The 15,110-nt window shown below is 36.9% G+C and overlaps 1 long non-coding RNA gene across 1 annotated transcript in view; it reads left to right on the forward strand.

Moving 5' to 3' along the window:
* Positions 1-15,110, forward strand: part of LOC309634839 — a 132,442-nt gene that overhangs the window by 98,651 nt on the left and 18,681 nt on the right. The gene's annotated exons all lie outside the window — the stretch shown is intronic.

The following is a 15,110-nucleotide window of genomic DNA, read 5'->3' on the forward strand; positions in this document are numbered from 1 at the left end:
TATTTCAATTTTCTTAAATTTACCAAGGCTTGATTTGTGACCCAAGATATGATCTATCCTGGAGAATGTTCCATGAGCACTTGAGAAAAATGTGTATTCTGTTGTTTTTGGGTGGAATGTCCTATAAATATCAATTAAGTCCATCTTGTTTAATGTATCATTTAAAGCTTGTGTTTCCTTATTTATTTTCATTTTGGATGATCTGTCCATTGGTGAAAGTGGGGTGTTAAAGTCCCCTACTATGATTGTGTTGCTGTCGATTTCCCCTTTTATGGCTGTTAGTATTTGCCTTATGTATTGAGGTGCTCCTATGTTGGGTGCATAAATATTTACAATTGTTATACCTTCCTCTTGGATCGATCCCTTGATCATTATATAGTGTCCTTCTTTGTCTCTTGTAATAGTCTTTATTTTAAAGTCTATTTTGTCTGATATGAGAATTGCTACTCCAGCTTTCTTTTGATTTCCATTTGCATGGAATATCTTGTTCCATCCCCTCACTTTCAGTCTGTATGTGTCTCTAGGTCTGAAGTGGGTCTCTTGTAGACAGCATATATATGGGTCTTGTTTTTGTATCCATTCAGCCAGCCTGTGTCTTTTGGTGGGAGCATTTAATCCATTTACATTCAAGGTAATTATCGATATGTATGTTCCTATTCCCATTTTCTTAAATGTTTTGGGTTTGTTATTGTAGGTGTTTTCCTTCTCTTGTGTTTCTTGCCTAGAGAAGTTCCTTTAGCATTTGTTGTAAAGCTGGTTTGGTGGTGCTGAACTCTCTCAGCTTTTGCTTGTCTGTAAAGGTTTTAATTTCTCCATCACATCTGAATGAGATCCTTGCTGGGTAGAGTAATCTTGGTTGTAGGTTTTTCTCCTTCATCACTTTAAGTATATCCTGCCACTCCCTTCTGGCTTGCAGAGTTTCTGCTGAAAGATCAGATGTTAACCTTATGGGGATTCCCTTGTGTGTTATTTGTTTTTTTTCCCTTGCTGCCTTTAATATGTTTTCCTTATATTTAATTTTTGACAGTTTGATTAATATGTGTCTTGGCGTGTTTCTCCTTGGGTTTATCCTGTATGGGACTCTCTGTGCTTCCAGGACTTGATTAACTATTTCCTTTCCCATATTAGGGAAGTTTTCAACTATAATCTCTTCAAATATTTTCTCAGTCCCTTTCTTTTTCTCTTCTTCTTCTGGGACCCCTATAATTCGAATGTTGGTGCGTTTAATGTTGTCCCAGAGGTCTCTGAGACTGTCCTCAGTTCTTTTCATTCTTTTTTCTTTATCCTGCTCTGCAGTAGTTATTTCCACCATTTTATCTTCCAGGTCACTTATCCTTTCTTCTGCCTCAGTTATTCTGCTATTGATCCCATCTAGAGTATTTTTAATTTCATTTATTGTGTTTTTCATCATTGCTTGGTTCCTCTTTAGTTCTTCTCCGTCCTTGTTAAATGTTTCCTGCATTTTGTCTATTCTATTTCCAAGATTTTGGATCATCCTTACTATCATTATTCTGAATTCTTTTTCAGGTAGACTACCTATTTCCTCTTCATTTGTTAAGTCTAGTGTGTTTTGACCCTGCTCCTTCATCTGCTGTGTGTTTTTCTGTCGTCTCATTTTGCTTATCTTACTGTGTTTGGGGTCTCCTTATCACAGGTTGCAGGTTCGTAGTTCCCGTTGTTTTTGGTATCTGTCCCCAGTGGCTAAGGTTGGTTCAGTGGGTTGTGTAGGCTTCCTGGTGGAGGGAACTAGTGCCTGAGCTCTGGTGGATGAGGCTGGATCTTGTCTTTCTGGTGGGCACGTCCACGTCTGGTGGTGTATTTTGGGGTGTCTGTGGCCTTATTATGATTTTAGGCAGCCTCTCTGCTAATGGATGGGGCTGTGTTCCTGTCTTGCTAGTTGTTTGGCATAGGGTGTTCAGCACCGTAGCTTGCTGGTCACTGAGTGATGCTGGGTCTTGATGTTGAGATGGAGATCTCTGAGAGATTTTTGCCGTTTGGTATTACGTGGAGCTGGGAGGTCTCTTGTGGACCAGTGTCCTGAAGTTGGCTCTCCCACCTCCGAGGTACGGCCCTGATGCCTGGCTGAAGCACCAAGAGCCTTTCGTCCACACGGCTCAGAGTAAAAGGGAGAAAAAATAGAAAGAAAGAAAGAAAGAAAGAAAGAGGCTATAATATAGTGAAGTAAAATAAAGCTATTATAAAGCAAAGCTATACAGACAAAATCTCCCCTAGAAGCATGTACATATACACTCACAAAAAAAAAGGAAAAGGGGAAAAATTAATATATCCTGCTCCCAAAGTCCACCTCCTGAATTTGGGATGATTCGTTGTCTATTCAGGTATTCAACAGATGCAGGCACATCAAGTTGTTTGTGGAGTTTTAATCCGCTGCTTCTGAGGCTGCTGGGAGAGATTTCCCCTCCTCGTCTCTGTTCGCACAGCTCCTGGGGATCAGCTTTGGATTTGGACCCGCCTCTGCGTGTAGGTCGCCTGAGGGCATCTGTTCCCCGCCCAGACAGGACGGGGCTAAAGGAGCAGCTGCTTCGGGGGCTCTGGCTCACTCAGGCCGCGGGGAGGGAGGGGTACGGAGGAGGCGGGGCGAGCCTGCGGCGTCAGAGGCCGGCGTGACGTTGCAGCAGCCTGAGGCGCGCAGTGCGTTCTCCCGGGGAAGTTGTCCCTGGATCACGGGACGCTGGCAGTGGCGGGCTGCACGGGCTCCCAGGAGGGGCGGTGTGGAGAGTGACCTGTGCTCGCACACAGGCTTTTTGGAGGCGGCAGCAGCAGCCCCAGCGTCTCACGCCCGTCTCTGGGGTCCGCGCTGATAGCCGTGGCTCGCGCCAGTCTCTGGAGTTCGTTTAGGCGGCGCTCTGAATCCCCTCTCCTTGCGCGCCGCGAAACAAAGAGGCAAGAAAAAGTCTCTTGCCTCTTCGGCAGCTGCAGACTTTTTCCCGGACTCCCTCCCAGCCAGCTGTGGTGCGTTAACCCCTTCAGGCTGTGTTCACACCGCCAACCCCAGTCCTCTCCCTGCGATCCGACCGAAGCCCGAAGCCCGAGCCTCCGCTCCCAGCCCCGCCCGCCCCGGCGGGGGAGCAGACAAGCCTCTCGGGCTGGTGAGTGCTGGTCAGCGCCGAGCCTCCGTGCGGGAAGTGCGGGAATCTCTCCGCTTTCCCCTCCACACCCCTGTGGCTGCGCTCTCCTCCGTGGCTCCGAAGCTTCCCCCCTCTGCCACCCGCAGTCTCTGCCCGCAAAGGGGCTTCCTAGTGCGTGGAAATCTTTCCTCCTTCACAGCTCCCTCCCACTGGTGCAGGTGCCGTCCCTATTCTTTTGTCTCTGTTATTTCTTTTTTGTTTTGCCCTATCCAAGTACAGGGGGAGTTTCTTGCCTTTTGGGAGGTCTGACGTTTTCTGCCAGCATTCAGTGAGTGTTCTGTAGGAGCAGTTCCACGTGTAGATGTATTTCTACTGTATCTGTGGGAAGGAAGGTGATCTCCGCGTCTTACTCTTCCGCCATCTTCTCTCCTCTCCCTAGTAGTTTTATTCATATAACTATTTACCTATATGTGAAATGCTTCTATATAGTAACTTTTAACTTTTAAATATTGTGTATGTGTTGAGAGAGAGAATTCTTTATGTATTCAGCCATAATAAAACACAGCGCTTACCTTTTAAAAATTAGCAGAAGACTGTAAAATTTTCTTTAATATTTTTATACTGTGTTCAAAATGATTATAAAGATTACTGTGAAGATGAACACGTTGACTTATGTTGTAGATATGTACTCTACTTTTTTCAACTTTCTTTTGATGTTAGAAGACCACAGAGATATAATATTTAACTTTAAGTTGACTCTGAGAAATTTTTCAGTCTATTGTTTAATATCACAGGACATTTTTGTGATGGAATGGCCTGATGATCCATGTAGCCAATTACATTATAATTTGCATTTGGGAAATTCAAGTAGGCTTCTTTTATTTATAATTTGCTTAGCTTTGAAAATATATTATTAAAGGTTATATTATTATTAATAAAATAAATATGTTGTTAAAGGTTTTAGAGGAGAATTATCTAAAAGAGAACAAAAATTGCATTCATAATGTAAGATGTCTGTGCTGAAAAAAGCAACATATGTTTGGATAGAAACCACAATACCTGATAAGTTGCTTGTTAAGTATAGTTCTAACATATATTTAAGTATAAAAATGTGCCAAGAACAATGGTTCTTTTATTTTTGAGGACGTATTTCTCTGGAATGCCAATTTTTTTGAAGTTTTAATAAATCACTTGAAAATGAAGTGATGAGGCATACATATATTAAACATGGCCATAATGAACACTTAAAATATTTATAAAGATATTTTGAAACTCCTTTTTGTTTACTCACCACTGTTTGGAAACCATTGATATAAGGGACACCATTAGGGTTGACATACAAGCAAGTGGAATACATGACCACGTACCTAATCTATTTTAGATGTCCTCATGATTTAAAAAGTAATAATAATTCTGGAAATTTAATAGCTAGAAGTTTGTTTCTTAAATCTAAGTTTTTATACCAGACTAAAAGGAGACATACCTTAGTCAAATCACACTTGAAGTTTTCTGTGGAAGAAACTAGAAAGATAGAAAATTAGGATACACATGTTTTCTGGGTGGGGCTTAATAACTGTACTTAGGTTTTGGCTTTTATGGAAATATTAACTTGTAAAGTTGATAACACCGAATATTGTTTCACCACAAACAAATTGTCCCTCCAACAGGCTGAAAGTTTATGTTATTTCCTTACAGTTATTCCTTTCTTCCCCATCATTAGTTACCTCCATTAACTGAGAATATAATCCCACCCCATTGCTGTTGGGTGTATCCACACGATTTGCTTTAGCCAATGGAATGTGGGGAGAAGAGACGAAGTGCTAGTACCAAGATGAACGTTTAATAGGCATCACCTTTTCCCACTTGCCCCTGTAGTGATTCTGCCTTCTGCTCTGAGAATGCTTGTGCTGGGAAGTCATTGGTCTAAGGAGAACAAAGACACTTGGAGGACACCTGAACCTAATCACCACCCCTGCTGCTCACCAATTCATGGGTAAGAAAACATTAATTTTTTTCATCATCAGCCAATGAGACTTTGGGGTTTTTACTAATTGAATTCTAATCAATTTTTCCTACAGCTCAATTAACCAGTCATAGTAATATATTATTCTATCTGTATTTGAATATAGATATGCTAGAAAACTTAGTGTGTTGATATATTTTTCTGTAAGTAAAATCTGAGTCATGGTCTATGCATTCCTCTGCTGCTTTTGCCTTCATACACCGAGAATTTACACATCTATGTTTGCAGTGTCATGTTGATCCCTTTCAAAGATTTACCAACCTATGCATACTTTTTCCTACCCTTGCATCTGGAAAATATTTCTGTTTTTGTTTGCTATAAACTCTAACCTATACAGGGCTCTTCACAGTGTGGTTCTAACCTATAATTCCATGCTAATCTTTGTTCTCTCCAGTACACGTAATGCAGGTCAGTGAAGAATACCCTAAGGTGTCCAAAATTTCTGACAGCTGTGCCTTTATTTATATGTTATTTTTCTACCTGGGAATCATTCCATGTTCTAGCTTTTGTATTCCCCATTCTTCATTCTTGCCCCAGAACCAAGATGCTGAAGATCTTGAATTGAACTAGTTGTAACAGGTTCTAACTGAAAAAGAGAATGCCAGCTCAGAAAATAGTATATATAAAAAGGGAGCAGAAACTATTTTCCTCTTTTGTTTCCTTTTGTAAAGAAAAAATCAAAGAAAATGGAAGATGATTACTTGAAAGATGCCAAAACTATAAAAAGATACTAAAAATTCTGGTTTATAAAAAAAAAAAGATACAAAGAAAAAGATATCAAAGCAGACATCCTCAAAACTTCATTGATGGTGCAAGAGAAAATAGGTCACTCCTGTGTGCAGCCCAAAGCCAAGAAAGAAAACCATAACCCATTGTTGAGATGTTATTTTAAAGATCAAATACAAGCTATTATATTCTAGAAAATTCTAAAATTTTATTTTAATGTCTGTCATTGTACGTTTATTTATTTTTCTTTATATTAATGGTCATTATTCAGAACAAATTGGTTTTAATATTCATGTTTAAGATTGAGAATAGAGGGGCTTCCCTGGTGGTGCAGTGGTTAAGAATCCACCTGCCAATGCAGGGGACACGGGTTCAAGCCCTGGTCCAGAAAGATCCCACATACCATGGAGCAACTAAGCCCATGCACCACAACTACTGAGCCTGAGCCCTAGAGCCCGCGAGCCCCAACTACTGAGCCTGCATGCCACAACTACTGAAGCCCGTGTGCCTAGAGCCCATGCTCCACAACAAGAGAAGCCACCGCAGTGAGAAGCCTGTGCACTGCAATGACGAGTAGCCCCTGCTCGCCACAACTAGAGAGAGCCCGCATGGAGCAACAAGCCCCAAAGCAGCCAAAAATAAATAAATAAAATAAATAAATTTATCTAAAAAAAAAAGATTGAGAATAGAAAAAAATTAACTAAGGAATATCTGCTCGTTAAGAGTGATATATTTCATGAATTTCGCACATTTGTGTGGTTATGACAATAAAAGTAGACTAGTACAGTTTTGCACATAATGAAAATTATATATTTGTTTTATAATGTTCTTTATGCAGATAAGAGAATATATCTGCACAAATGACATTTTTACTGGTGTTGAAAAAGATATATTTGCCTCATTCTAGAATTTAAATAATACAAATTATATAATCACTACTTATATTGAAACAAATGCTCTTTAAATTTTCCTTTCTTAACCCTTATCTTTATCTATACATATAATTTTTAAGTTTATAAGTTAAATATGTATGAAGAAATTGTAACTTTTTTTAAAAATGCATTTTAATCTTCATTAGACTGTAACAAAGAGAGCAATTTAAAAACAAAGCTCTAGGGCTTCCCTGCTGGCGCAGTGGTTGAGAATCCACCTGCCAATGCAAGGGACACGGGTTCGAGCCCTGGTCTGGGAAGATCCCGCATGCCGCGGTAGCAACTGGGCCCGTGAGCCACAATTACTGAGCCTGCGCGCCTGGAGCCTGTGCTCCGCAACAAGAGAGGCCGCGATAATGAGAGGCCCGCGCGCGGCAATGAAGAGTGGCCCCCACTTGCCGCAACTAGAGAAAGCCCTCGCACAGAAACGAAGACCCAGCACAGCCATAAATAAATAAATAAATTTTTTTTTAAAAATTCTAAAACTTTTATTTTTGGTAAACTAAAGAAACATAATATTCTGTGCAAGAGGACTTGAAGTTTATATGATGAGATTCTATTAAAATAAGCTCAAAGAAAGGTAAAGGTTGACCTCAAGAAAACTTGACAGGATTATATGGAGGAACACATATCATTCTGATATTTTATAGGCTAAAAGCTTCAATAAAACATGAGATGTTATTTAAAAATATATTCATAGAAAAAATCATATATTTCAGAAATTGAGAGAAATTGTTTGGTATTGTACAATTTTCAAAAGCCAATGTATTTTAGAAACTGATTACATTTCTCAGTTTAGTAACCTTAACAAAACACATGGTAATAGACCCCCAAATCAGTCTAACCATATTCACATTAAGTCCACAGGTAAATTAAAATTGCCAACAGTTTTGAGCACTTGCTAAATCCTAGGAGCTATGGTAAGGATATTATAGGATAGCATCACTTAGTCATCACAATGTTCCTATTAAAAGATATTATAATTGTTTTCCTAAGGAAACTGAAGCTTAGGTCATCACTTACCTACAGTCTCAAAGTGATGGGCCTGGAATTTAAAACCACATCTATTTAGGTCCACGTTAAGAATTTATATTTTACCATTTGTTCATTTACACTCTATTATTCTTTCATTCTATTAAAGTGAACTCAAAGAAATATTCCTTGAGCCATGTCTATGTTCCAGGAACAGTTCTGGGTGACATAACAGAGAACAAAGCAGAAAAACACTTGGCTTTCTCAGTAAAACATGTCAGAAAAAGCTAAAGAGAAAACTAAAATGGGGAAGGAGGAAAGGAATTATGAGGTTGGGGGATTTGTAGTTTTAGAGGGTGGCTAGTGAAGTCCTAACTGAAAAGAAATGGATGCATAAAGCCTGGAGATGGCCAGGGAAGAGGTCCTGTGAGCATTCCAGGGAGAGTATTCCAGGCAGAAGGGAAGAGTGCATCAAAGCTTTGAGCATGGCTGGTGTGTTCAAGGAACAGAAAGAGGATGGTGCGGTTGGAGCACAGGAAACAAGAGAGGAGCAATAGGAGACATGTTCAGAGAAATAATTAGGGGCCAACCATGTACATCCCCCTAGTTGGTGATGTTATATCTGTTTTACTCAGAATGATTTACGGAGCATTGGAGAATTTTAAGCAGAGGACTGACATGAACTGGCTTCCATTTATAATACTAGAATCATTGTGGCTGAAGTGTTGAGAATAAACTGAAGGGGAGCACATACAAACGGAGGGAGACTAAACATAGTGTTCAAGTTCAAGTAAAGCAGCTAGGGAAGTATTGAAATATCAAAGGGGAGAGAAATGATTTGCATTAGGTTTAAGGACATGAAGAAAACTGGAGAAATTTTTATTAAATATTTAGAACATAAAGATCAACAGCATCTTGTGATGGGTTACATATGAAGCATCAAAGAGGAGAGGCGAGTGTCAAGGATGTACTTGACTTCTCGGTTTCTGTTTGTGAAGTAAAAATGAAATGCAAAAGGAGAAAGCTGGTTCCTTGCATTATCCATTCCCTTTTACATAAATATGGGAAAAGGGCTATAGATTGAAGGGGAAACAACAATATAGTTCTAAACAGTCAGACAGTGATAGTTTTAAAACATGCAGAGTAAATGTCGAGTTGTCAGGTCTTCGCTTATAGGAAGAGTATTGAATGGATATAATAATTTATGATTGATTTGACTACAGATGATAAAACCATGGATACAGATGAGATCACCTGAGGAGAAAATATAAAACAAGAGAACCCGATCCAAGGAGGTATTGCAATATTTACTGTCATGCTACAGATAGGGCTAGAGTGGAGACAAACATAGAGAATCAATGTGTAACTGCATTTTCTATGAAAGCAGTGTGTCATCCAGGGAAGCATACGATATCCTGGCAGGATCACACTAACTTTTCCTAATTTACAGCACATATGCCTGGAGGCATGAGTAGACCACAGGCCAGACAGAGCATACAACAATTGGAATTATACTACCGGCAGAGTATCAAAAGCATTCAAAATCAGCTGAATAGGGAAGAATCAGGCTTACGCAGTGACTGACAAAGTGGTTCGGGTTTTTCCTGATGCACCAAAAAGGAGGTTGGGCTTCACTAGGAAACAGACACAAGGGTAGCTGGCAAGGAAGCCAGGTCAGTCACAAAGCTAAATGCAGAAACCTTGTTCCCAGGGCAGCCACCTCATTAACACAGAGAATAAACCATGCAGAAGTGAAAATCCTCTGCTGGAACTGCCCAGAGCTCTGGTTCCCTTGCCGTTAGAGTCATTCTGTTAAACTGCTGTATAGGAAATGTAAATTTATGCCTACAAGCCGTCCAGCTTAACGTCTGAGGAGAGTACTAAAACAGCAACTAGGTAAACAGTGAGGAAATTTCAACAAGAATACACCATCACTAATTACTAATATATCCAACATGAGGTATACATATATATATATAAATTCAAGAGAAAATAAGAAGAAATTGAAAAAATAAAGTAGGAAAAGAGGAAGGAAGAAAGGATAAACATATTTTAGTCTATAAAAAATACTGTAAAATAAAAGGAAGTAAACATAGTCTGTAATCTTTTGTGTAGAATAATTGCAAAAAATTGCCAAAAATTATTCCTATCCCTGTATCCCTCCCCTGGTTAGAGAATTTTAAGAGCTCTCTCAGTCTGACTCTCTTTGCTTTCCAATGGGACATCAGCAAATAAGGTTCAAGCTCTTAAAAAGTAATTGTGCTTTAGGGTTTATCCTCTCTTGAAACCTAGCTGCCCTGTAAGAAGTATGGGCTAGCCAGATGCATAGGAGAGACAAGTGGTCCTAGTCACCCACTTGGCCACAGCCTACAGCCAACCAGCTGCAAGTCATGTGGCTAAGGCCACCTAAGACTAACCAGCTGAGCGGAATCAGCCTAAATCAACTGAGCTTGACTCATAACCAAAGAAATGCCCAGCAGAATCATGCACTAAATAAATTGTTGTTGTTTTAAACCACTCAGTTTTGAAGTGATTTATGTGAAATAAAACTAATTGGTATAGATATTTATGTTTCAAAAAATGATCTAATAAAGATTCAAAAAGTATATAACCAACCTTAACTCTGATTATGTGTTTACCTATGATTATGATCCAGTTGATACAGATCTGAGTCAAATGAGATAAAACTGGGACTCATGGCTTATCAAGAAGGGTGGAGAGATTTTTTTAAAACCATTGACACTAAACTATAAATAGTTTTTAAACAAGTTGAAAATTTAATAAATAACTCTTGCAAACTAAGGAATTCAACAATAAGAACATGAAAACAGTTAATAATGAGTCTGAAATCCCATATTATGCTAATAAAAATAGAAAATAGGATATGAGCAAGAAAAAAAAGAAATAGGATGCTTAATGTTTTAATTTATACCATAGATACTCAGGATACCTTTTTGTTGTAACACTATTAAAATATATAGGATAAATTATCTGTTTATTAGGTACTATTGCTAGTATACTTAAAAATAGGATGAGAAACTTAAAGCATGCAGAGTAAATGTAAACTATATGTAAAAACAGACATGCAAATTATGTGATAACAAATGAGATTTTAAAAGTCAGTTTTTATAAAATATATAAAAGGAATAAAATCAACGTTGAAAGACAAGGCCTCACAAATTAGCTGAAGCAGATCCACATATTATTATTACCCACTTAGAACAAATTGGATGCTAAAGATTAAATATAAAATAATAGAAAATACATACTAGAGAAATGCAACTAAAGGACATTTGGGTATCTCCACTACTGCCACAAGAAAAAAAAATTAAAGGTAAAACTCATTAAAAGGTACCACTGTTTGATTTTTATAGAGGGTATAATCTATAATATAATGCCATAAACTTTCACAAGCTAAGTAAAGAATTGACAGAATGACAGTGAACAGCTAACAAATAATAACCTTAGAAATATAAAAAAAATTAACATAAATTCTGTGGTACGAGATTTTATCACACTTCCTCCCTCTGGATAAATAAGTTAATATCTAAATAAATAATAAGTCACTGATTCTGAATTATTCAGATAAATATTTGTTTTTGTATCAAATTCTAAATCCTTCCAGAGAGAATAACTGCTTTGTAAATATCCTTAAGCAATTTACAAAAATAATATCTGTTTTAGGCTATTAAACTCAACCATTTCAGATAGCGGAAAATGCATAGGTTGTTTTTTGTAATTAGAGTGTGTTAACATTAAAATTATTATTAAAGGTATCAAGAGAAAAAACCCAACCACCTGAATATATTTTAACTCTTTTAAATAATATTTCTGACCAACTCCCCCCCACACCACAAAATTGTAATTGTGTATTTACAAGAAATAATGGCATGTCAAAATTTCTGGTATGAATCCAAAGCTATATTAAAAACTGCTCAGTTAAAAATACTTTCATCTTTGAATTAGAAGGAATACATACTTAAAGTTAACCAATTAATTCAATGATTAGAACAATAAAGAAGTCAAATAATATTTAGTAAACATAAACACCCAGATGGAAGAAGGACAAATGGCTCTTCAGACCCTAGTCAGTGAATAAAAAGAGAAAAGGAAGGAGCCTCTTCCTTCTCACAAATCTCCTTCATCCATAACATTTCCAAGTTCATCTCTTTTACAAGGTGGATTTCCCTATAGCATTTCATCTGAACAAATTTCAAAGACTAAAAATTGTTTAGAAAAGACTGATTTAGAGCAATGTTACTTGTGAATATTGATGTTTTAATTAAAAGGCAATTAGATACAAAAATGAAACAATATTATATCAGCAAGAGATCATGGTAACAGTACTACAATAGCTTACTATTACAAAATCTAAAAATAGAATGTAAAACTTTTATTAGTCGAAGGTCCAACAAGAGACAAAAATTATCTTCATGGACATAAAAATGAATTTAATAAAATTCACCATGTGTAGTGATTTAAAAAACACTTTATGTTGAATAAGACTACAAATGATTTTAAAGTAGCATAGGAATAAGACAAAAATTTTGTACCATTACTACTATTTAAAATAGTATTAACTACTAAAATAGTTAGTGCAAATGGAGGAGAAAAAGTAGCAATCAGTGTAAATGTTGAAAAGAAGAAAATAAAATTATTATTCTGTACAGATTTCAACAGTGTCTCTTAAAAAAAAACACAAGAATATCAATTGTAAAACCAAGGAACCAGCTTAAGAGTTGAGTTTTAAAATAGATTTTAAACAACTAATAGCTACAGCTCTCAGCATAAACACCATAGTTTTAAAATACTCATAGGAAATTTTGGATTATATACAATAGCATTACAATTCCTATATATACATTTATAAAGAAACATTAGAACCAATAAAATGAAAACAATAAAATTGTACTAGGGTTAATAAAAGAATTCTTAAATTAACATCAGAAATTTCATGGTTCTACTTTGGAAAATTAAATATCCTATAGATACTAACAGTCTTCAAAATAAGCTACATGTAATTCCAATCATCTTTTTTTGCACCTAACAACATGAAACTTTTTGTATGTGTGTGTGTATGTACATGCACATGTATGTATGCACAAGACACATTTTAATTAAGTTTATAAAGTATGGATTACATTTATTAGCACATTTTTAGGTCACACAGTTTACAAAATAATAATAACTGATTAGTTGCCTATCATGAAGCCTACTATGCAGCTTCTAGTCACAAAATTCTTTTCTTTTATGGATTACTAATGTCAAACCTAAAATGTAGCCGCTGTTTCAAAAAACATAAACCCAAGGTCTCCATCTCAGTAAACTTTCGAAGTTAAATGTAAATAAAAACTGGATAACAATAAAAATCTTAGTTTGGGAACATAGTTAAAGTTGAGGTCAATATTAGGAATTAAAAATGAGAATGTTAATGTTTAATATAAATGCAATTATTGTAGATTCAAAGAGCTTATTATTAATCTAAATAGTACAGATAGTCTTGCAAGTGGAGAAATGTATCTGATAAAGACAATATTTCAGTTCCTTTATTGATTAGGTAACCATTTCTTACCAGTCTCTTTTCACTATTTCCTAGCTACACCAATTCAAAGCACTTTAACTCTTTCTGCATAAAGGTAGTCTAAGAATGATTAACCATAATAGATTGATATAATGAGAATGATGCTGTCACAGCAGCTACACAACCTGGTTGCTGGAAGCAACTTTAGCTTTGGGAACCTCCATACACTAAATTGACTCTGAGATGTATATGGACTATCTTAAGTGCTATGTGGATTTCACAGCTATGTGTTTTCTGAGAATACACCTAGATTTATGAATTTACTTATCTTTGCCCTGTGGGTACTGAGTATCTTTATGTAGTTCTCAAAGACCATTAAGCAATTTAACAAACCTAATTAAGCAAAATGTTCTCTGTACTGAAATGACTAAATGCATCACATTAATGGTCATAAACTCAAATACCTGGCTCCACCAGGAAGTAGCATAAAGGAGTGAAAGGGCAGGAGTAACAGTGAACAGGACAGCATATGCTTTCTCAAGACGGACAGTGGCCACTGAGCTTTGGGTCATTGTTGCTTTGGGTGCTTGCAGCTCCTTCATTTTTCATATGAAATCTCCCTGTTTTTAATTATTAGAAATTGTTCAATTTCATTAAAACAGTGTGAAGGCCGAGTGCACAACATTTGGTATGAGAATTATTTGTCATAATTTCAGTTTCACCTACAAAGATATCAGTAAAACGGTAGGCATTTTTAGTACAATAACAAAGTGATAGAACTTGGGATGTGACTCCTAAAATCTCTAGGGCACAGAAGAAACATTAAAATATACAATGATATATAACAAGCAGTAAACACGTCAAGAGAATAAAGAATAAGCAGAGCTTCCAGAAAAGGTGCCAAAGTAAATATGAGAGTCATCCTGATGTCTCATCTTAGGACTCAAACTACAGACATTGCTGTGATTACACACATTCCAGGGTCAGGAAGAGAAAGAGAACAAGCTGGTTTCACAACATCCTGTGACAATAGCCTGCTTTCTAGTGTATCTTTCCCTTAGATCTCTGGGAAGAAATTTCACACAACTCTCTTGTGTGCATGTGCCTGAAGCAAGGCTCAAAAAATAACAATCTCACTGTATTCCTTCACTGGAGAAAAATCAGAAAGATGTAGAGATAGAAGATCCAGAGGCAAGGGTGTCCGAATGACATAAAAGACATAGTACATTTATTTATTTTTTAATTTTTTAATTTTTTTCTCTTTCTTTTCTTTTTTTTTTTAACATCCTTATTGGAGTATAATTGCTTTACAATGGTGTGTAAGTTTCTGCTTTATAACAAAGTGACTCAGTTATACGTATACATATATCCCCATATCTCTTCCCTCTTGCGTCTCCCTCCCTCCCACCCTCTCTATCCCACCCCTCTAGGTGATCACAAAGCACCAAGCTGATCTCCCTGTGCTATGAGGCTGCTTCCCACTAGCTATCTATTTTACATTTGGTAGTGTATATATGTCCATGCCACTCTCTCACTTTGTCCCAGCTTACCCTTCCCCCTCCCCATACCCTCAAGCCCATTTTCTAATAGGTCTGCGTCTTTATTCCCGTCTTGCCCTTAGGTTCTTCATGACCTTTTTTTTTTTTTTTAGATTACATATATATGTGTTAGCATACAGTATTTGTTTTTCTCTTTCTGACTTACTTCACTCTGTATGACAGACTCTAACTCCATCCACCTCATTACAAATACCTCCATTTCATTTCTTTTTATGGCTGAGTAATATTCCATTATATATATGTGCCACATCTTCTTTATCCATTCATCCGATGATGGACACTTAGGTT

This window comes from Balaenoptera borealis, assembly GCF_965194805.1.
Source record: "Balaenoptera borealis genome assembly, chromosome: 9".
Classification (NCBI taxonomy): Eukaryota; Metazoa; Chordata; class Mammalia; order Artiodactyla; family Balaenopteridae; genus Balaenoptera; species Balaenoptera borealis.